The sequence below is a fragment of the Jaculus jaculus genome, chromosome 3, assembly GCF_020740685.1.
Source record: "Jaculus jaculus isolate mJacJac1 chromosome 3, mJacJac1.mat.Y.cur, whole genome shotgun sequence".
In the NCBI taxonomy this organism is placed as follows: domain Eukaryota; kingdom Metazoa; phylum Chordata; class Mammalia; order Rodentia; family Dipodidae; genus Jaculus; species Jaculus jaculus.
In genome coordinates, this window is record NC_059104.1 from 31129731 (window position 1) to 31153259 (window position 23529).

Consider the following 23529-nt stretch of genomic DNA (forward strand, 5'->3'; position numbering starts at 1 on the left):
AGGAAGGAAAAAACAAACAAACAAACAAACAAAAATGACATAAAAATATAAGAGAGTCTAGTTGGAAAGAAGAAGGGTCCAGTGGAAGGGGGATGAAAGAGGGAGTACAAAATAGGATAACAGGAGGGGATTATGAGCAGAATATATTATGTACATGAATAAAAATTATCCACAAAAGTGTTTTAAAAAAATTTACCATGTATGTTCTAACTTTGTAAACTGGGTTGAAGGAAGTAATTAATGGTGTGACAATCAGCGATAACTATCTCTGAGTATAAAATATCTATCAGTTAGGTACTACTTGACTTTCCAAAGTTGTGGTATATCATTTTCTCCTTTGATACTCATGGTAACTTTATTTGTCACCATCTTTTAGAAATATGTTATTTATTTATTTATTTGAGAGAGAAAGAGACACACACACACAGAAATAGGGAAGTATAGAAAGAGAGAGAGAGAAAGAGGAGGGAGAGAGAGAGAATGAGTGTGCCAGGGCCTCCAGCTTTGCAAACGAACTCCAGATTCATGTGCCCCCTTGTGCATCTGGCTTATGGGGATCTTGGGAGTTGAACCTGGGTCCTTTGGCTTTTTAGGCAATCACCTTAACTGCTAAGCCATCTCTCCAGCCCCTATTTGTCATCATCTTAAAGCCATGTTAAGAAAGGAAATTGAGGAGCTGGGAATGTTTAGGGATTCATTCAAAACTAAATGATCATTCTAGATACTAGAGTATTACCCTTGACTTTCTGAAAGCACTGCCAACATAAAATTGAACAGTTAGAGACAAGAACTTTCTTTTTTTGCAGTGTCAGGCATTTAGGATTGGTCTTTCTCACTGTTACAGTCAGGTTCATATTGCTGGCAGAATCACCCAACCAAGAACAGCTTGTGTGTGTGTGTGTGTGTGTGTGTGTGTGTGTGTGTATCGGGGTGGGGGGAAGGTTTATTTTCATTTACAGATGCGAGGTGAAACTCTATGATGGCAGGGGAAAACAATGGCCTGAGCAGTAGGTATATATCACCCCCTGGCCAACATAAGGTGGACAATAGCAACAGGAGAATGTGGCAAACACTGGCATGGGAAACTGGCTATAATAACCATAAGCCCACCCCATCAATACACTGCCTCCAAGAGGCATTAATTCCCAAATCTCCATCAGCTGGGAACCTAGCATTAAGAACACCTAAGCTTATGGTGGGCACCTGAATCAAACCACCACATTCTGCCATGGTCCCCATAAACTGATAACCACACATGATGTAAGATGCAATGCATTCATCCAACTTTAAAAGTCCTCATAGTTATTTTTATCAATTCCAATGATGTTCATACATCCTCATAATCCAAAGTCTTTTTTTTTTTTTTTTTTTTTAGGTTGGGTTGCACTCTAGTCCAGGCTGACCTGGAATTCAATATGTAGTCTCAGGGTGGCCTTGAACTCATGGTGATCCACCTACCTCTGCCTCCCAAGTGTTGGGATTAATGGTGTACACCACCACGCCCAGCTAATCCAAGGTCTTTTAACTGAACCATAATACTAAAAAAATCCCCCCGAGCCCCACAATGGCACAGAATAAACACTCACACTGCAAAAGATGACACTGGGCATAGCAAAGAGATATTCAACCAATACAACAGGGAAAACATCAAACTCTGTAGCTCCAGGTCCCACAACTCTAGTCAGTGAAAAGTCTCAAGGTCCGAAAATTCTAATCAGCAAGTCTCTGGAGTTCAATTCCACCCCTCAAGCTAGGCTACTTGCAGTTCTGGAAAACTTCTTCCAGGGCTGGCATCTTTCCTTATCAGCCATCTCATGGTCCTGGCATCTCCATTGCAACCCACAGTCCATCCTCATGACCCCGTGGGGTCTTCATGCAGGGATCCAGCAAACCTGCTTTACACTGCCCATAGCCATTTCCAAAACACAAGACTGTGTTGCAAACTAAGTGACCCTCTCTTTCCTAAATTTATTATACTCCACAATACCAGGTAGGGTGCCAATTTATTAATACATGGGTGAATAAAACAGATTTTGAAGAACAGGACACTCCTTCAGCATTCAGACCCCTTCAAAAGACTGTATTCTTACTGTTGTCCCAATGCAGGTCATCTAGTCCAATATCAATAGTTGTAATCTCTCAATTGCAGCTGAACAGGTAGCAGTGTTGGCTTAAAGATTTCTTTCTGTGCCATATCCCTCTGCTGACACCAGTCTCTTTCTATGTACTGCAACCCTGCACCAGTTCTCAGGACATGTCCATAACAGCAAACTTCTCACACAAACTAGTTGTAACCCAGACCATGCAAAGCTCTTTCTATCCCTCATAAGCCAAACCTCAAAGTCCATAGTTCTTACTGCATTCTGGCAACCATGACCAGAATAGTTCATCAAGCTGTACTTAGAGCACTGCAAGGCATCTCTTAGACCAAGGTTTCAAATCCTTCTACATTTCTCTCGAAAATGAGCTCCAAAAGGCCAAAGCCGCACAGTCAGGTGTCTAGCAGCAACTTCACTCCTGGTGCTAACTTTACTGTCTCAGCCAAGTTTACATTGCTGGCAGAAATCCCATAATCAAGAGCAGCTTGTGGGAAAAAAGGATTATTTTAGTTTACAGACTTGAGGTGAAGATACATGACAGCAGGAAAACTGATGGCAGGAGCAGAGAGGGTGGACACTACTCCTGGCCAACATAAGGTGGACAATAGCAACAGGAGAGTGTGCTAAACATTGGCAAAGGGAAACTGGCTATAATACCTATAAGCCTACCCCCAACAATGCACTGCCTCCAAGAGGCATTAACTCCTAAATCTCCATCAGCTGGGAACCTAGCATTCAGAACACCTAAGTTTATGGGGACACTTGAATCAAACCACCACACTCACCCTGTCTGTTCTCTTGTCCAAGATTTTGAGGTGTACTTTTCACATTGTTAACTGTGCTTGTGGGGAGGAATTCAAAGCTCCCACTGTAGTTTGGGTATTGAATGCACCCCCGAAGAGTTTTGTATTAGGTAAATGTTTTATCTTGTTACTAGCCTGTGGCATTAGGCCTAATGAATGGACCAAGTTAAAAAAAATTTTTAACAGTCCTAGGTCATATAGAAGATATCATATAGATATTAGAAAGAAAAAGTTATTTGTATTGGACTCTGTCATTTGGATATCTACAGTAAGATGTGTTTATTTCTGATTGTCAACCATAAATCAAAATACCTCAGCTATTTGTGACTGAATAACGAGGGTGAGTAGAACAGAATTTTTATGAGAAGCAGTGATTTGAATGTTTGAGTCAAAATGGCTTTTTTTTTTTGACTCAGACAGTAAGAAAGCTGAGAAGTTTAACACATAAATTAATAATTTGCAAAAAGAATACTTACATAGGCATTCAATAAATATGTATAGAAAGGCTGTTTGGAGTTTCTCTCTTTCTAGAACTCTTAAAATAAATCTACTGTCTTGGCTGTTTGCTAGAGAAGCTGCCTTACCAGGTTTTACTTGTTTGCTACACAGCACAGCCATGTGAGACATCAACCCATGGAATGAAGTGGCTCCAGAGGGTTTTGCACTTTAAAGTTGAAGAAGCTTCCTTCTCCAACACAAAGCACCAGTATTCACCATCACACAAGGAACACAGACAGTGAATATGAGAATGCCTTTGCCAACCTTAAAGTTCCACTGCTTTATAAGTTGTAAAATAATTTAACATGCTTGATATTTGATTTTCACAGTAATAATAGCAGAACTATTAACAATAATAGTGGGAGGACATATAATACAAAAGAACTAAATGTATTGGTCAGTTTTCCATCACTAGAATGAGATCCTAGAGGCAGGTAACTTATAAAGAGAAAAGATAGCTGGGCGTGGTGGTGCATGCCTTTAATTCCAGCACTCGGAGGCAGAAGTAGGAGGATCGCCATGAGTTCGAGGCCATCCTGAAAATGTGGAGTGAATTACAGGTCAGTGTGGGCTAGAATGAGATCCTACCTCAAAAAACCAAATTAAAAAAAAAAAGGAAAAATAAACAAGGTGTTGGTTCATGATCCTGGTGGGCCTAACCCAAGATAGACTCCATTACTTTGGGCCTCCAGTGTGACAGCACATTATGGCGAGAGTATGTGGCAGAGCAAACACCCAATCTCATGGGCCAGGGAGTAGAATGGGAAGATTCTAGGGTCCCTCATTCTTCTTCAGGACATGCCTTCAATGAGCCATGGACCTCCCATGAAGCTCCACCACCTCAGGCACACCTCTGTGCCACGCTTTTATCACAAGGATCTCAGGAGGACACTCCACATGTAAACTGCAGATGAAAGTAAGTGATCAGATGTCTGTGCTATTTTCTATACCTGAAAATGAAATGTAAATCTTAATATCTGGTGAATAATAGTTGCTGATAAAGGGATTTCACCATGAGTGGGAGCAACAGGAAGGCTGGGAGCTGACCGCGCTCTGAGGAGCCGCTGTGTGCCAATCGTGCTTACCAAGCGGACAGAGGACTCCATGAGCACCACCCCTAAAAGCAGGAGTATCTTAAGGATAGTCCCTCAAATAGAGAGATCTAGAGACAGAGGATTAAATTGCTATTTCATTGTTGGGGACATGTCCCCAATGTAACAAATGCCCCAGGAGAATCAATCTTGAAAAGAGTACGTTGTTAAACCTTGAGGGAAAGTCAGAATCCTTAGTCATAAAACACCCGAACAAGACATAATTATTAGCCCTGAGCTTTGTTTTAATGATGTACTATGTCTTAAATACAGTACTGAACTTCGCTGAAAGGTGCCAGCTGCTCAGAATGAACAAAACAAAAGGAAAGAAGGGCCATTTATATTGAGTGTGGATTTTGGCACAACATGTTTCTTTGGCCACCCGATGATCTGGTGCCCCAAGGGCTGACACAATGTGCTGGCATATGCTATTGGACATCTGTCAGCAGTTTTCTGGGCTAAGAGTGCTCTCTACTTTGTTCCATCACCTGTGTGTGGGCCTCAGTACTTTCTCATGTGAGACAGTTGGAATGGGTGCTGGTGGCTAGTTTTTGGCTTCAAATTCTCACTCTATTTGACAAATAACTTGGCCTTTGACCTCTCAGTTTCCATTAGCAAAGGATTATGGTAAGGGTTAAGAGGATTTTCTTTAGGAAAATGCTTGAAAAAGGAGTTGATACTTTTCAGAGGAAAAGGTGACCACTTCAATCCTTGATAGGGAATATCAAATCCCACATCACCAATTTATTACTAACCTGTACCATCAGTTTTTTTTTTATATCTATTAATTACCTCTTTCTTTGTGCTATAAAAATACATTATTCAGCCCAAATTCTTTGAGACAATGCATCTTTCTGATCTGCCTAAATGGATAGATATTTTCATTTAGGGAAGGGAATAGTGATCTGCCCCTTCCACTTGAAATTAATGAAAATTTTTTAGTGTTTTGGCAAAGATCAAGATAAGCAATATTCTCTGAGTCATTCGCTTAGTATTACTTCTAAGAAGTTGTTCAGAATGATTTGAGCAGCCTCCAAGTACTCCTTCATTGGACTCATAGAAAGTACTCACCCACACTTCTTTCCAAACAATGCCTCCAAACAGCTCCATCATTGTTCTTAACCTTTAATAACATAAGAAGACATCACCTCACAACACAACACAATAGAACATTACTTTTTATAGGTTTCCTATCCACTACTCAATTAACACTGCATTTGCAAGGAAAATTAATTCTTTTTTATTATTATTTCTTTCTTTTTTTAAAATTAGTTTTCTATTCAGCAAATACAGTCAGTTTGGTACCATTATTAGGCTCATCTGTGACCTACTCCCTTCCCATTGGCCCCTCCTTGTTGAAGTATATGGGTCGTGCATTGTGGAGTTAGCCTACAGTTATTGGTACGATAAATGTCTCTGTATATCATGACCCAACATGTGGCTCTGACATTCTTTCCGCCCCCTCTTCCGCAAAATTTCCCTGAGCCATGTTGGGTTCTTTTTTGGTCTGCTTCAGTGATGAGGTGTTGGGGGCCTCTGAGGTTCTGGCTCTCTGATTTGGTAGGAGTTGATTTTTCTCTGTGTTGGTCTCCTTCCCTCTTGTGCTGGTATCTGGTTCACCAGGAAAACAGTACCCTTGCTTGTTTTGCCAATTTTTCTTAGTTTCAGCTGGGGCCCTTTTGAGGCATGATGCGGTGGCTCTCTCCTTAGGATCTGAATCTATCTGAAAAAGAGAAGCAGATTCTCCAGCGGAGAGTAAGTTAGCACCAGGGCAAATGAGATAACCCTTACTTTTTTTAATAGAGAATTTAATAGGCGTAGGCCCTCTTGTAGCTCATGATTGATGGTAGCTTGATATTGGAGAGAGGGCTTATATTTGGATATGGTTCTGACTTGTTTCCCAGCTCTAGCTATGGGTCCCGTACCACTGAGGGGATCAGTTAGCCAAATCAAGAGTAGTTGGTTCCCCACCATGGCTTTGTGCCACTATTGCATTTGTGTGGGCATCACAACCGGTTATTTATTTCTAAGGAGAGAGATGAGAAACAAGAGAGTGAGGGAGAATGGGCACCCCAGGGCCTCTAGTCACTGCAAATGAACTCCAGATGCATGTACCACTTTGTGCATATGGCCATATATTGGTACTGGGGAATTGAACCCCTGTTGTTAAGACGTTGCAATCAAGTGCCTTAATTATTGAGCGTTTTGTGCATTTGGCCATATATGGGTACTGGGGAATTGAACCCCTGCTGTTAAGACTTTGCAAGCAAGTGCCTTAACTACTGAGTCATATCTCCAGCCCCAGACTTAATTCTTGTTTACAAAGTTGTAACTCAGGGATCACCTTTTTGGAGCCTCACAAGAACACCATAGAGATGAACATAGTGATGATGATGATGGTGATGGTGATACTTACTTTATAAGAGAAGAGTTGAAAGATGTTGCAGTCAGATTCACATTGCTGGCAGAACTCACCTGAGCAAGAGAAGCTTATGGGAAAAAGTGTTTATTTTGGCTTATGGACTCAAGGGGAAGCTCCATGATGGCAGGGGAAAATGACAGCACCTCTTGGCCAACATTAGGTGGACAACAGTAGCAAGGGAGTGTGCCAAACACTGGCAAGGGGAAACTGGCCATAATACCAATAAGCCTGCCCCCAATAAGCCTCTAAGAGGCATTAATCCCCAAATCCCCATGAGCTGTGAACCTAGCATTCAGAGCATCTAAGTTTATGGGGGACACCTGAATCAAACAACCTCATTCCACCCCTGGCCCCCACAAACTGATAACCATCCATGGTATAAAATGCCATGAATTCATCCAATTTTAAGTCTCCATAGTTATTTATCACTCCCAATGATGTTCAAACATCTCCCTAGTCCAAAGTCTTTTAACTGAGCCATAATACCAAAAGTAAACCAAAAAAAAAAAAATCAAACAAAACAAAAAACCCACAATGGCACAGAACAAACACTCCTACTGCAAAAGATGGCATTGAGCATAGCAAAGAAATATTCAACTAGTACAAGATTTAAATAGGGCAAGTATCAAACTGTATCTCTAAGCCCAACAACTCAAGTCAGTGAAAACTCTCCATGTCTGATAATTCTAACCAGCAATAAGTCTCTGGAGTTCCAGTTTGGCTCCTCCAGCTAGGCTATTCACAGTCCTGGAAAACTTCATCCCGGGGCTGGCAGTTTTCCTTAGCAGCCATCTTGTGGTCCTGGCATCTCCACTGGGTCTCCACTGCAACCCACGGCCCATCCTCACAGCTCTATCAGGTATACATGCAGGCATCCACCAAACCTTCTTCACACTACCCATAGCAGTTTCCAAAACACAAGACTGTGTTGCAAATTTAATGATCCTTTCTTTCTTGCATTTCTATACTCCATAATACCAGGTGTGGTGCTTATTTGTTAATATGGGGGGTGGGGGTAAAGCAGACTTTGAAGAACAGAACACTCATTCAGCTCCTTCAAAAGACTGCATTCTTACTATTGCCCCAATGCAGGTCAGCTGGCCCAGTCTCAATGGTTGTAATCTCTCATACAATTGCAGCTGAACAGGTAGGAGTTTTGGCCCAAAGATTTCATTTTTGCATGCCATATCCCTGTGTTCACATCAGTCTGTTCCTACACAAAGCAACTCTGCACAAGTTCTCAGGACAGGAGCATAACAGCAAGCCTCTCACACAAACTGCTTCTAGCCCAGTCTAGGCAAAGCTTTTTTCTTGCCCTCACAAGCCAAACCTCACAGTCAATAGTTCTTAATGTATCCAGGTCTTTCAACACTGACCAGAATATTCCATCAAGATATACTTAAAGCACTGCAAGGTGTCTCTTAGGTCAAAGTTTCAAATCCTTCCATATTCTTCTCGAAAATTAGCTCCAAAATGCCAAAGCCACACAGTCAGGTGTCAAGCAGCAACCCCATGCCTGATACCAACTTTACTGTTGGAGTCAGGTTCACATTGCTGGCGGAAATCACCCAACCAAAAGCAACCTGTGGGAAAGAAAGGTTTATTTTGGCCTATGGACTCTTGGGGAAGCTCCATGATGGCAAGGGAAAATGACAGCATGAGCAGAGAGGGTGGACATCACTTCCTGGCCACATTAGGTGGGCAACAGTAGCAGGAGAGTGTGCCAAACACTGGCAAGGGGAAACTGTCTATAATACCCATAAGTCTTCCCCTAACAGTACACTGCCTCCAGGAGTCATTAATTCCCAAATATCTATAAGCTGAGAACCTAACATTCAGAACACCTAAGTTTATGGGGGACACCTGAATCAAACCACCACAAAAGACAATATTATAGACTAAGAGAAGACATTGTTGGTGGATTTCCACTTAAAGGTTATAAATATATCTGTGTATATATCTGTACTCTTCCTATAAGAGCCACAAGGATAATGTGAGAAAGTGACCCATGGCAAGAGATATCCTCATCTATTTGGAAGATGGAAAACCAGTGTATATGATTTAGGAGAGTGTTGAAAACCAGAACTCAAGAACCTGGGCAGAAGCTGCCCAGTGCAAGAAGCAGATTCCATGTCCAGGCCCCAGAAAAATATGAGGAAAGGTACCTGGGAACAGAGGGCATAAGGAAGGGAAGTAATAGGAGAGTTGGCTGAAAGTCCACTTGGAGAGCATTTGGCCCTGCCTCACAGTCTCATCCCACATGCTGTTTCAGAGCAGGGCAGGAGAGCTGTGGTTTGTTCTCCAGAGAAACTGTTCAGAGTGGATTCAGCCTCTGTTAAGAAGGTTAAATTAAGTTCAGCCTCTGTTAGGAAGGTTAAATTAAGTTCTATTGGCTAAATAGAGAGACTCTTCCATCTCGATCTTCATGGTTGGTGTCCAGAGTCTTGAAAGGCAGTCTTATATGCCTCTTGACAAAAAGAAGAGTGACAGAGAAAATGAAGATATGAATGTTTGTGCTTCTGAATAAAAGTGCTCTATAATCATAAGCAAAGAGTCTTGTCTTCCCTCACAAAGCCTCCCAACAGTTGGGTAAATCTACTCTTAGTTATGACTCAGCATCAGGCCTCATAATACATTTGAGGAAATGCTCTAACATAAAAGATAAAGGGAAAAAAAAATCCCAGGATCACACAAAAATCTGAAGCAAATAGGTATAATGTAGTAACATGGCTCAGGGAAATTTTGCGGAAGAGGGGGCCGAAAGAATGTCACAGTCACATGTTGGGTCATGATTTGCAGAGACATTTAGCATATCAATAACTGGGGACTAACTCCACAATGCACGACCCATTTACATCAACAAGGAGGGTCTAATGGGCGGGGGTAGATCATAGATGAGCCTAAACAATGGTACCAAACTGCCTGTATTTGATGAAAAGAAAACTAATAAATCAAATTTAAAAAAAAAAAGCATCAAGGGCTAGGGAGATGACTCAGCAGTTAAAGGTGCTTGCTTGTGGAGCCTGATGGCCTGGGTTCACTTCCCCAGTTCCCATGTAAAGCATATGCACAAAGTAGTATATGGGTCTGGAATTTGCTTGCAATGGTGAATGATGTATGCCTCTAATTATTCTCACAAATAAATAACTAACAAGGAAGCCTCAAATAGGTGAGAAACTACAATTTTTTAGGGGGTGCGATTCAAGATAGTGTTTCCCTCTAGCTCAGGCTGGCCTGAAATTCACTATATAGTCTCAGGCTGGCCTCAAACTCATAGCCATTCTCCTACCTCAGATTCCCAAGTACTGGGATTAAAGAAATGCACCACCATGCCTGATGAAAAGTTACTATTTCAATGATACAAAACCAGATTCTGTGAAAACACACATATATACTCACACACACACACATACAGTGGGCTGAATGTTTGTGTGCCCCCAAATGAATATGATAGTATCAGGAGTCAGGAGCCTTTGGATGTTAACTACATCTTGAAGATAGAACCGTCACAAAGAAGATTAGTACACTATAGGAAGGGGCATGTGATTTCTTGTTGCCAAATGAGCTCTCTCTCTCCCCTTCTCCATCCCTCTGGCCTTCAATCCATGTGAGAATTCAATGAGAAGGTAGTCATTGACAAGCCAGGAAGTGGGCCCTAACTACACATGGGATCAGGTAGCTCTCCTTAAATTTTCTTTTTTTTCAGTTTTATAACTTTAACACACAGGAGTCACATCTCACCCACATTGACTGTTAATTTTTCAGTGTGGTAATGGAGACATGGGTTCCCAAAGTACAAAGCTTGTTTGCTTAACCCTCATCTTCATTTTGTTTTCTAGATAGTGTGCATGAATGTGAGATGAGACATTCTTTATTCCTTTGGGCAAGACAGATTTGTGGAGACTGGTGTAGATTTGCACATCTGGAGTTCCCATCTTCTTAAGGGCAAGTTTCCAGTTTCCAGGTCTCTGTGAGTGCTGGAGGGGGCTTCTTGAAGCTCACTCTTTGGATCCTTTGAATGTTGATCTTGCATTCTTTTTTTCTTTTTGTTTTTTCGAGGTAGGGTTTCACTATATAGTCTCAGGGTGGCCTTGAACTCACAGAGCTCTTCCTACCTCTGCCTCCCAAGTGCTGGGACGCCTGGCTTTGATCTTGCATTCTTGAATCCCCAACTATGAATCACCTCTATGGCAGAGTGGCCCTTCTGGCCCTTCTTCTTCTTCCAACTTTTCTTTGTGGAAGTCATTCTGCAGGGTACAAGTTGGAAAGGAAGAGGAATGAGATCACTTTTCATCTTGAGCGGCCCACTCCCTCCTCTATCCAGAATTGTGAGAAATAACTTTATCCTTTTAAAAAAGTGACTTAGTATTCCATCATAACATCTTGAAATGATTAAGACATTCACTTAATGCATATATGAAAGGCATGTCTAAATCTTTGAAAAATGCTATGCATAGAATGTTTCAGAATGCAAAACTAAGACATAGAGACAGAAAATATAAATAAAAGGATTAAAAAATTAAGTAATTTCAGGAGTATAAACATAAAATAATAGAAATTCCAGAGAGAGAGAGAAAGAGAGAGAGAGAGAGAATGACAATAATAGTGAATGAATGCACAGAGATAACAAAGAGAATAAAATCATCAAAAATAACAGAAAATAGCTAGGTGTGGTGGTGGTGCATGCCTTTAATCCCAGCAGTTGGGACTCAGAGGTAGGAGGATCACCGAGAGTTCAAGGCCACACTGAGACTACATAGTGAAAACCAGAGTGTGCCAGAGTGAGACCCTACCTCGTAAAACAAAAACAAAAACAAAAAAACAAAACAAAACAAAAAAAACCCAGAAAATAATTTTCCAGAACGAAAGAATTGGATGTTTAGGTTTATATCATCTTAAGTGAGAAGCATCATGGGCCTTCTAAATGATTTGTGTCATGAATAGACTATAAAAAGAAATAGGGACCACTGTGGTGATATTGTAGCATCATAGCACTTTGGAAGCTAAGGCAGGAGGATTATAAATTCTGGGACAGCCTGAGGTACCTAGTGAGACACTGTCTTTTAGTAAAATACACAAACACTACTCTGAAATGTCAGAACACAGGAGAATCTAAGAGCTATGAGAGAGAGGAGAAACAGTCTAAATGTGGGAACTGCAAATGACAATTATATTAAACTCTTCAACTACCTTGGGAGACAATAAAGAAGAAGGAAACCTCAAAACATGAGTAAAAGTCATGTCCACCTTGGATTTGTATAACAAGCTATAGCTTGTAGTATTAATATGAATAAATTTGATAAAGAATAAAAATATTTCAGACTTATAAGATGTCAGAAAATGTCTCATGAAGTACTAGCAAATGCATGTCACTAAAGTTAATTAAATAAACCAAGAAAAAGGTGAAATTCAAGAAACAGGGTGTCTTGAGAATAAGCAAATGGAATTCCCAGGGTGGAAGTAGGAGGTCTCAAATCTCAGGGAGAAGATGATGTGTCCAGTGAAGAGGATAAACAGTCCAAGTTGGAGGAGAGGGACAAAGGGGTTCATGAAGACACAGACAAGTAAGGCATTGGGAACAGTACTGAGAGAAGTTTAGGGCGAATCAGTGGATGGGAAGCTTATGAAGAAATGAAGCAATTGTTTATTCCAGGAAAAAAAAAAACAAAAAACAAAGCTGTGTTAAAAAAGGGAAATGTAATAACAGTAGTAATGATCCAAGCAGTGATCAATATTTATATGATCTAACATTCAAAATTATAATATTTTAAAGGAGAGAATAAGTCATAACTTTATTGGGATGATGAGATAATGGTGGAAGAATGTGAAACCCTTACTTTCCACATAGGAAATCAATAATAATAATATATAATTATATTATTTTGAAATAGGGAAATACATTTTATGAAAAACAGCTAAAAGTATGTAAAATGACTGATTCCCAGGAGAAAAATTCAGGGAAAGGTTGATAGACAAAGGATTTTCATTTTAATAAGCTTTATAATGTTCATTTTTTAGAATACATAATATATATTTCTACAAATCAATAAGGAAAAAAAAAAACTTCACTGGAAGAGAATCAAGCAATTAACAGAGGAGTAAATTCAAATGGCCAATTATTTATGGCCAAAAGGCTGCTCCACTGAGAAAATGGTACATTTAAACAATAAAATACTACTTTTCCCCCACGGTCCCCAAAATAAGACAGGCTTCTGTCAAAGCACTTGATTACCCTCCTGTGGTAAAAGGTAAGACTCTATTGCTGAAGACACCCTATGCTGCAAACACAGAGCATGGAGAGACCTGGCTGGAATCTGGAAGAGTGTCAGTCTCCAGACCGTGTATCTAGTGGTGGAAACTACTGCAAGAACTACTGGGGGAAAGTGGCCAACAGTGGTCTGAGCAAGTAGAGGTCTAAGCTACCCAGAAACAAACAGAGACATGATGTACACACCAGTGCAATAGTGGCACAGAGCATCAGGTGGGTAACCAATAGCTTCTGGTTGGCTAAGAGATCCCACTCAGTGGAAAGGAACCCATATCTGGAATTGGAAACCACATCAGAATCCTATGGAGACCAAGATTATGCTCTCCAGTGTCAAGGTCTCATTAGTTTTTGGCTAAAAGAAAAGAAGGGTTACATACATATCAAATTCTCCATAAATTAATAATGCTTATCCCATTTAAACTATGCTGACTTCACTCTTCGTTGGAGAATCTGTCCTTGTTCAGAAGGTAGTGAGAATGGAGGAGAGAGACTATCCTGCACTTCAGCCAAGCCATAGCTGAAACCACAGAGTAATTGGGGAGATGAGCAAGAGTGCTGCTTCCATGCTGAACCTGATCATAAGCGCCAAGGTGAAGGAGACAGACTCTGAGGACACTCAACACCTACCAAAGCAAGGATCCAGAGGCTCCTAAGAGCTCATCACTGAAGTAAGACTTAAAACTCACCCACCACGGCTTAGGGAATTTTGTGGAAGTGGAGTTGGAAAGATTTCAAGAGCCACAGGTTGAGACATCATACCCAGAGGCATCCCCACACCACCATAAAAAACAACTGACTTCTGCTTCCACAATGCATAAACCAATACTCCATTGGGAAGACTTGTTACCCCACTGAGGAGGGTCCCCAGCGGAATGAGGGCAAGGACCAGGGAAAAGAGGGTAACAAAACATGATGTGTCCATACAAAATACATAATAATTATAATAATAAAATACTATTTTATATCTATCAGTGTGGCAAGTTTGATAATGACAACTGTTGACAAGGACATGTGGAGATTAGAATCATATCCTGGTTTTGAGCATGTTAAGTTCTATTTATACTTTGGAGAAGAAGAACTGGCCAGTATCTCATATCATGGAGGGTGAACATGTACCATACTTTGTAGTTTCACTTCTAGCTATACACTGCCACTTCTGAGTAGTTTCCCCCAAACTTGCCTGAGAATAAGACTCAGTGAGAATGGAGGGGCGGGTGGGTGACTTAGGAAGCATTCATCTTCCCAGTCTGTTCCTTGAAGATAATGACTAAGGAAGAATGAGAAGCAACTTGGCATTTGAATATTTGAACATGTATGTAAAGTGCTGTGTGTGTGTGTGTGTTGTGTTGTTTCTAATAGCTGTAATTTAGAAGATATAAAAAACTATTAAATATTGATTTTCAAATTTAAGGTTTAAAAGACTATGCATAAATATTGAAACATGTAAATTCATTAGCCAGGATGACTGGGCTGAACATAAATCTCATTGGAGATGCCTGTGAGAAATACGTTTATTGTACACATTATAAGAAGATTGGAGTTTTGATAATTTCCAAGGCATTTTTTTTTTAAATAGAGCACAAGGTTAAAGAGCGCTGGAACACAATTCTCTTTGTTTTGCTATTTTCCTCCATGTAGAGTAACTATAACTTGAGAGTAGTCTTAAGACTAAGCTTTTGTTAGCACACAGAGTAATTGGTTTCGTTATGGCATTTTCATACACATATGACATTACACTTTGACCTATCCATCCTCCTTCTCCACTGGTCCCCCCTCCACCTTGGCGCCCCCTGGCTGCTCCTTTTTCTATGCCCCACACAGTTCTCCCTTATGTCTGCTTCATGTCACATGCATTCCATGGCACTGATGGTCTTCTGTCATGTATGTCCCACAGTGTGTGTATGTATATTTGAATCTAAGTTCTGCATATGAGAGAAAATGCAGTATTTGTCTTTCTGAGCCTGCCTTATTTCATTTAACATAATGATCTCCAGTAACATACATTTTCCAGGAAACATTATGATTTCATTTTTTTTTTTTTTTTTTTTGAGATAGGTTCTCACTCTAGCCCAGGCTGATCTAGAATTCACTATGTAGCCTCAGGGTGGCCTCGAATTTACTACAATCCTCCTACTTCTGCCTCCCTAGTGCTGGGATTAAAGGCATGCACCATCACTCCCGGCTTGGCTTGCTTTTTTAAAAAAATTGAAAAGTAGGGCTGGAGAGATGGCTTAGCGGTTAAGCGCTTGCCTGTGAAGCCTAAGGACCCCGGTTCGAGGCTCGGTTCCCCAGGTCCCACGTTAGCCAGATGCACAAGGGGGCGCACGCGTCTGGAGTTCGTTTGCAGAGGCTGGAGGCCCTGGCGCGCCCATTCTCTCTCTCTCCCTCTATCTGTCTTTCTGTGTCTGTCGCTCTCAAATAAATAAATAAATAATTTTAAAAAAAATTGAAAAGTAGTATTTATTTGAGGGAGAGAGTGAAGAGAGGGAGGGAGGGAGGGAGGGAGGGAGGGAGAGAGAGAGAGAAAGAGAGAAAGAAACAAGGAGAAAGAGTCAGGAAAGAGAGAATGGGTATACTATGGCCTCTAGCCACAGCAAAGAAACTCCAGCTGTATGTACCACCTTGTATATCTGGCTTACATGGGTACTGGGAAATCAAACCTGGGTCCTTTGGCTTTGTAGGCAAGTGTTTTAACCACTAAGCAAGTTCTCCAGTCCTCATTTTTCTTTTTTATTTTATTTTATTTTTTTTTAAATTTTATTTTTATTTATTTATTTGAGAGCGACAGAGAGAGAAAGAGGTAGAGACGGGGTGGGGGGGGAGAGAATGGGCGCGCCAGGGCCTCCAGCCACTGCAAATGAACTCCAGATGCGTGCGCCCCCTTGTGCATCTGGCTAACGTGGGTCCTGGGGAGTTGAGCCTCGAACCAGGGTCCTTAGGCTTCACAGGCAAGCGCTTAACCACTAAGCCATCTCTCCAGCCCAAGTCCTCATTTTTCTTTATGGCTAACAAAAAAAGGTTATGTCTATTTACCACATTTTCTTTTTTAGAATTTTTTATTGCAAGTAGAGAGAAAGAAAGAGAGGGAGAGAGACCAACCATGCCAGGGCCTCCAGCCACTGCAACTCAACTCCAGACATGTACCTCTCTGTGCGTCTAGCTTACATGAGTATGAGGGCATTGAGTCCATGTCGTTGAGCTTTGCAGACAAGCACCTTAACTGCTGAGCCATCTCTTCAGCACCAGTTGGATGTTTTGTCCAGCTCTACAATATTTTCTTTATGCATTCATCTGTTGATGGACAACTAGGCAAGTTTCACTGTTTAGCTATTGTGAATGCTATAGCAACAGACTTGGATGTGCAAATATCTTTGGGGTATGTTGACTTTGGGTCTTTTTGATATATATCTAAGAGTGGTGTAGCTGAATCATATGATATTTCTTTCTGAGTTTTGAGGGACCTCCATACTGATTTCCATAGTGGCTACACCAGTTATATTCCAGCTAGACCTTCTTCCCTCTTCTATATTTTAATTTTTAATTTTTTGTTTTTTTGAGGTAGGGTCTCACTCTTGTCCAGGCTGACCTGGAATTCAGTATGTAGCCTCAGGGTGGCCTCAAACTCACTATGCTCCTCCTACCTCTGCTTCCCAGGTGCTAGGATTAAATGTGTGCTCCCTCTTCTATTTTAATGACTTTTTGTTCTGTCCTTCTCCATTATCCATCTTGAAATATTGATGAGCTCAACTTTATGGTGGTTTTGTGGAGGTAGTGACAGACATAAGGACAATATGTGATGGTCACTTTGTGTCTGGAAGATAGTGTCACCGAGTACTTCTCCTCTAGCTCTACATTCTTTCTGCCTTCTCTTCCACGATGTTTCCTGAACTTTGGCGGGCCTGATAAAGGTGTCTCCTTTAGCACTGTGAACTCAAACTTTATTTATTCTCAGTACTATGTTGAGTAGTGAGTCTCCCCAGTAGTCACTGCTTTCTGCAAAGAGAAGCATATCTGGCCAAAGGTATGATAAGCCTTTCAAATAATTGTATTATGTTTATCCCTGTAGGTATTTCATATTTTGAAACTATCGTGAATGGGACTCTCCCCTGGTTTCTTTCTTGGCAATTTAAAGGGAAGCTTTATATTAACAAGTTTCTTCAAAATACCCATCTTAGTTTTCAAGTAAGTATCTGTTTCAGATCATATATCATATCATCATATCATCTCCTCTCATCTCATATCAGGTTATGTAATATTTAGAAAAATCATACCAAAACCACATCACAGACACATTTGTGAGTACATACAACTAACTCTTGGCAGGTTGTATCACCACACGGATGAGGAAAAAAAAAAAAGTGGGTGAATATTACAGACTAGTCTAACATTTAAAAGTACTCTGCAAATTGTTAACAATTACTGGTGAATTTTAAAGATGGAAGTGCAGTAAATCTGATAAATTAGTTAATTAGAACTAGGTTAAAATATCTTTTATGCTTATATCTATCTGAGAATAACTACAAACAAGAACTGCAAACAGTTAGCAGTTAAGGTGACCAAAAATACACTCTGAAGTACAAGTCAGCTTGTGTAACTTAACACATAAATGATTTTAAACAAATCACTTTATGCCTTATGTCAGAGTAAGGATGTTCATAATCGCTTAGAGAAGAGGAGAATGTTTTATGTGTCACTTGAGAAAAGTGCAAAACAAATATTTTACAATTTTTCTCTAGCCTATTTGTTGTTTTGATTTGACTCAAATAACCTTTTCTTGTTATTTTAATAGACTTCCTAATGCATCTTCTCCTTTGTGTGAGCAGATACGCAGAACTTTATATGCATGAATAATATAAGTTGATGTAGCAATATATTTTCTTTGTTTTCACATTTACACACATAGCACAAATCCTAATAAAACTAGACTGGAATATATTACAAATTCATTTGGTTAGGATTCAGTTACTGAGTGAGTGAATAAATATATATGATTTAAATTAAGAATGGGCAGTCCATTACTTACGTGCCACTTCTTCTACTTTATTTGGACTTTTACACTTATCATGTTTTATTAACATTTTGAAGTTGTAAACATGAGCAGAATGGAAGTCATATCAAAAAGTTGAAGCTATGGGAATAGTGAAGTCCTGTCAGTCACTGTACAGAAACGTGTTCTCAGATACACTGATGGATCCTGTTGCTGTCAGTGACATTCCTACCTTTCCATTGTCAATTGTGTGTACTGATGGTTTAACTCAGTGTGTTTCAAAGACTGTTTAATAGTCCACTGTATTGAACCCATATTTAGTGCTTATGACACATCTGAAAATCTTACTTTTACTTGTTAGTCAAAATAATCTGTGTTTTCAACCCCCCGCCCACCCAACTTTTTGAGACAGAGTTTCATTCTGTAGCTCAGACTGGCCTGGAATTCACTATGTATGGGATGTGTGGAGGCAGAGTCATGGAGTAGGGAGGGAAAGCTGTTGCTGAACTTCTCTGGTATGGTAGCTAGAGAGAGATGCCCTATAAACACGTGTTCTGAATGCCTGGTCCCCAGCTGAGGGGCAATTTGGGAGGTGGAGCCTTGGTAGAGGAGGTGTGTTGCTGGAGGCCGGGCATTAGAGTGTTATTGCCCAACTTCTCTTTGCCAGAGCTTAGCTCACCTTCTTGCTGCTTTCCACAAGCTGTTGTGGCAAGAAGTAATACAAAGTCTCTGTTTTATCATCCTTTCACTGGTGTGCTGAAATTTCCCATCCAAATTGTAAGAAGGAATGAACCCTTTCTTACCATCAGCTGCTTTCAGTCAGATGTCTTCCTTTCTTCCTTCCTTCTTCCCTCCCTCTCTCTCTCCTTCCTCCCTCCCCCTCTCTTTCTTCCTCCCTTCCTCTCTCGTCCCTCTCTTTCTTTCTTTTTTAAATTTTTATTTATTTATTTATTTGAGAGTGACAGAGAGAGAGATAAAGAGGCAGGTAGAGAGAGAATGGGCATGCCAGGGCCTTCTGACATTGCAAACAAACTCCAGATGCATGTGCCCCCTTGTGCATCTGGCTAATGTGGGTCCCGAGGAGTCGAACCTTGAACCAGGGTCCTTAGGCTTCACAGGCAAGTGCGCTTAACTGCTAAGCTATCTCTCCAGCCCCCTTCCTTCCTCCCTTCCTCCCTTCCTCCCTTCCTCCCTTCCTCCCTTCCTCCCTTCCTCCCTTCCTCCCTTCCTCCCTTCCTCCCTTCCTCCCTTCCTCCCTTCCTCCCTTCCTCCCTTCCTCCCTTCCTCCCTCCCTCCCTCCCTCCCTCCCTCCCTCCCTCCCTCCCTCCCTCCCTCTTTCTTTCTTTCTTTCTTTCTTTCTTTCTTTCTTTCTTTCTTTCTTTCTTTCTTTCTTTCTTTCTTTTGCAAGCAGAGAGAGACAGAGAGAATGGGCACCCACCTGTTGCAAATAAACTCCAGATACATGCACCACTCTGTGTATCTGGTTTAAATGGTACTGGTGAATCAAAATGGGGTCATTAGGCTTTGTAGAAAGCACCTTTACCACTGATCCATCTCTCCAGCTCCAGTCAGATGTTTTGTACCAGCAAAGCAAAGGTAACTACAACATCTGGAGAGGTGGTTCCTTATTAGCAAAGGACAACTTGCTGAGAAGAGGGTGAGCATCTGTGTATCCTTGGCAGCTGTCACTCTTTGTAGTTGAGAGGTGGAGGCAGCAGTTTGGCAAAGAGGATCTGAATAGGGCATGGAAGCATGCATTCTCTCTCTGTCTCAGCTTGCAAATAAATAAATAAAATAATAAAAAAATTGGTTTATAATTTTGAAATCGGAGGCAATAATTACTAACTTAACTTTTTTCATTAGAAAACTACTTATAAATTTTAAAATATAGAACATGGAATTTTAGAGTCTCAGAATTGAGGGGAACTAGTTCCTCACATAATCCTCCTTTCTAGCAAGGAAATGCTTTATGATAGATAGGTCACATAGCTGTAAATAATTATGTGATGGAAAAGACACACAATTCACTTAATTGTCTGCAAGAGAGACTACTTCATTCATTTCTTTCATACATTTCTTATAATTCTAAGACATATAATATACATATGCATGCATGTATGCATATATATTTATGCCTTTTAAGACAGGGTCTTCTTATGTAGCACAGAATGACTTTGACTTCACTATGTAGCACAGGCTGGGCTGGAACTAAGAATTCTCCAGCCTCAACCTCCTCTTTCAAGTACTCTGATCACAGACATTTGTGCTAGTTTTGGCTGGATAATACATTTGTATAAATAGTAAAATACTCAAAACTAGAAGTAAAACAGTTGTTTTAAGTTCTTTGTTTAAAAACTATCTTAAAAGTTTAGTGTTTTAAAAAATTTTTTTTGTTCATTTTTATTTATTTATTTGAGAGTGACAGAGAGAGAGAGAGAGAGAGAGAGAGAGAGGGAGAGAGAGAGAGAAAGAGGGAGAGGGGCAAATAGAGAGAGAGAGAGAGAATGGGCATGCCAGGGCCTCCAGCCACTGCAAACGAACTCCAGACGTGTGCACCCCCTTGTGCATCTGGCTAACATAGGTCCTGGGGAATCGAGCCTCGAACCGGGGTCCTCAGGCTTCACAGGCCAGTGCTTAACCGCTAAGCCATCTCTCCAGCCCTTTAGTGTTTTTTTTTTTTGTATTTTAATATATTTTATCACAAGGCCACATAATTATTCCTGCCAATATATATGAAGGTGTGAATTGGATAATTTTATTTTCTCTAATGACAATGTATGTTTGTATGTGGAGGCCAGAGATGGATGTTGGTGGTCTTCTTCAATTGCTTTTCTCTTTATCTTACTAGACAGAATCTGTCATTTGAGCCAAGACCTCACCAATTCAGCTTATTGAGCTAGCCTCCCAACTTGTCCTGGGGATCTGCCTTCCATGCACTGGGATCACAGGTGGCTGCCACACCCGCCCAGTATTTAAATGGATGCTGGGTGTTGGAACTCTGGTCCTCACCCTTGTGTAGCAAGTGCTTTATCAACCATGCCATTGTCTCCTAGCTTCTGTGTTTTCCTTTTCTTTTTAAAAATATTTTATTTATTTGAGAGAGAGTGAGAGCGAGAGCAAGAGTGAGAGAGAGTATCCTTGGATAGAATGAGCCCATCAGGGCCAATAGCCACTGCAAACGAACTCCAGATGCATGTACCTTGTGCATCTGGCTTAGGTGGGTACTGGAGGATCAAACCTGGGTCCTTAGACTTTGCAGGCAAGCGCCTTAACAGTGAAGCCATCTCTCCAGCCCATGTGTCTTCCTTTTCCGATGGATCACAATTCTGTTCTGCCATTTTGGAATAATCAGAAATTGTTGCTTTATGTGATTTGTACCATTTTAGTTGTTTGCAATGGGCAGTCTAGTCTAGTTACATATAAACATGGAAACTTTTCTGGTGATTGGGCATGGTGGTGCATGCCTATAATCCCACCACTTGGGAGGCTGAGGCTGAATGATTGAATCCTTGGCCAGTTTGGGCTACATAGTGAGAGAGCTTGTTTCAAAATAAATGGGTAACTAAAACAATAATTTTGATGACTAGTCTGGGCTCATAAAAGTACAAGCTCAAGACTCTCTTTGCCTAAAGTAAATAACATATGCGCTTGGGCCTCAGGAGTAGCCTTAGCCACCAATAAGTAAATGTCTTTTCTCATCTTCTCTTCACAGGTAATATTTAAAGAAAGTGGTTTCCATTTATACGTTTCCTGATCACAGATCAAATTAGGCCCACAGAGAGCTAATACATTGGCTATGGTGTTTTATTTATGTGCAATAAATTTTTGCATTTATGTAGTAACCACAGGTTTTAAGATTTATTACTAATACAAGTGATTTGAAAAACAACAATAACAAAAACACTGCTTTTGAAAGCTTCTGTCCATTAATTTACTTGGTATTCTGTTACACAAACATTCTACTTGAGAGCATTAAAGATTTAGGAGTATATTGTAACCTTTAGAAATTATCTGCTCTGCAATGAAATGTCTTTCCTCTGTCCTTGATTATTGGTGATAGCACTATGTCCTTTACAGTTAGTATAATTTGTTTGCTATGTATAAGTTTTCTTCTTTCCTACTTCGGGACACCTATCTTGGTAGCCTTTGTTGCCAGCCACCACCAAGCCTCACTATGATTTGCATGGGGAATCCTCCTTGTCACCTTCACTGGATTTGGGATCATTTGGATGAGTGAAGCCCACCTCTGGATATATGTGTGAGTCTATTTCCGCATAGGTGTAGTGGAGAGGAGCGTCCATCCTGAAAGGAGGAGGACCATCCCATAGGCTGGGGTCCTGGGTGGAATAGAAGGGGCACAAGAAGGAGGCAATCTGAGCCCTGGCATCCCCTTTTCTTGGCACACTGGCCCACATGATATAAGCTGTTCTCCCTCTGAAACCATGAACCCAAAAAAAGAATTCCTCCCCTTAAGTTGTTCTTATGTCATAGTGGTAAAAAAGGAACATATATTAATATAGTCTATTCCTTTTGATATAAAATAAATTTGGTGAACAAATTTTTTAAAAATAAATTTAAGTGCATTAATGACTTATGGCTTAACATACACTTACTATATAGTAGCTTACTTTTACTGACTTGGCATAAAAATAAGTTAGTTATTTTGGTCCCCAACTTGGCACTTGTATGTTTGCTGATTTCTCTTTGATTACTGGACTAAAATCAAAGATGTGAATTGAAAATATGGAAAACATTTGCATTGTTCATTTTCCTATATACATGATTCATTATATTCCTTATTTTCCATTTCTTTTGTTTCTGAGAGTTTCCAAATGCAAACTGAAAAATTACATTTTCCCTGTATCTCTCCTTTTTCTTTTCCAAAATGGATGCATCTGGCTTGTTAAACTTTGTCTAAGAGAAATTATTACTCAGTTCCAGGTGACAATTTAATCTATTTTTATTATGAACTGAATAAAATCTTCCAGGCAGTGTATTTATTTGGGGACTTAATGTGCTCCATTGACTGCCAGTGTGAGGTTCAATAGCTAATTTTTTCCTTGTGAGGAATTGCCATTGGGGTTTGCACTGAACTGTTCCTTTAGGAAAGGGTAACGGGAGATGACTTTTTAAGAGACGATGGATTTGCAGAACACAAGTTTCAATTAGATTGGAAAGCATTACATAAGCAAAGGTTATTTGCATAGCTTCCAGTGAAAAAAGATTGAACCTCATTCAGAAATTTTCTTTTTGATTTGTTCAGCAAGCTTCTCCTCAGAGAAACAGCAAATCTGGAATTGGTGAAAAGTAATTTGCCCTGTGAAAGTTTCTTCTGACCAAGAGAGAGGTGGTTGCAAAATA